Genomic DNA, 1,423 nt, shown 5'->3' on the forward strand with positions numbered 1-1,423 from the left:
CTTGGGGTTAAGAGCGCGGGCTACTAACCCCAAGATTTCGAGTTCGACTCCAGGCAGTGACCTTAATAATAATAATAATAATAATAATAACATCGAAAAATACCTTAGGAATGAGAACCCAGGTTCGAAATTTCTCCATAACACCTGATGAAGGCTGGAGGGTATATCAGCCGAAACGTTGTGTTAACAACAAACAAGATGACAAATATCCGTCAAATGTAAATAATGCAAATAATGAAAATTCTTGTATAAGAATAATAAATTTGTATTCTACAAAAGTATAGAGTAACCCATCAGATTAGATTAATGTAAAATTGTGTTTATTATGACTGAGCATAAATGCAAACATTAATATATCTTAATGTATAAATATATCTATGTATATTTTAATGCATTGAGCGCGGAAGCTGGACAGTGGAATTGATAAATGATTCATGTTTTATTTTTTAAGAAAATTTATTTTATCTTGTACGCATGACTCCTCACAGTGGGAAAGAGGGAGACAAGTTGTTCTCAAACCGAAGACCTGGCCCGAATTCATGCAACAGAGCAAGGCCTGCTAAAGACATCTAAAGATGCCAGGTGGTGGCGTTAAACCCGGCGGTAGTTTAAATTCACCACCCATGTACACCGCGAATGGATTCGAACTTAGAACGCAAAGAGCAGGAACAAGTACTGCAAGGAATCTGATCTGACTTCCTTACTGTTCTGCCAATCTGCCATCGAGGATTGATCCTTTTTTTTTTTATCGAACTGAATGGACGAAAAAGAAATTTGCGCTCAGCAGGATTTGAACTCAGCCTGTCAGTGCGAGAATCGGAATAAATACCGAGAGACATTCAATCAGACGCTTTGCCAATGTTTTACGGTTACCCGTTCAATTCCACTCGTAAGATATATCAGTGTCATATGAATGGGCTAACTTTATTTCTTCTTGGACAAAAACTGAAGGTAAACACAGATTCCACAGCAATAGTTACCAGTTCAATTCCCCTCGTAAGAAACACTGCTTGTAATAAACCAGTCATATGAATGGAAGTAATTTATCTCTCTTTGGACAGAAACTGCAGATAAATACAAAGTCCAATGCAACAGTATCTATTTAAGTGTCAGCTTGTTTATGTATATTTGTTTTCGTGATTGTTATTACTTTTAGTCATTAAAAAAACTGTCCACCGAAAAATGAGACACACCCTTTACAAATTGCTTACATCGATCACGATTAGAGTTAAGTTGACGTTGTTGGATCAATTAAAACACACAATCACACACATGCGTGTGCGTCCTCACACATCAATGTCTATAATTATACCTATAATACATACATATATGTATCTGTCTATTTGTGTGTATGTATGTACTTATATATACATACACAATTCATACATATACATAATACATACATACATACATATATATATAT

The sequence above is a fragment of the Octopus bimaculoides genome, chromosome 2 (genome assembly GCF_001194135.2).
Source record: "Octopus bimaculoides isolate UCB-OBI-ISO-001 chromosome 2, ASM119413v2, whole genome shotgun sequence".
Classification (NCBI taxonomy): domain Eukaryota; kingdom Metazoa; phylum Mollusca; class Cephalopoda; order Octopoda; family Octopodidae; genus Octopus; species Octopus bimaculoides.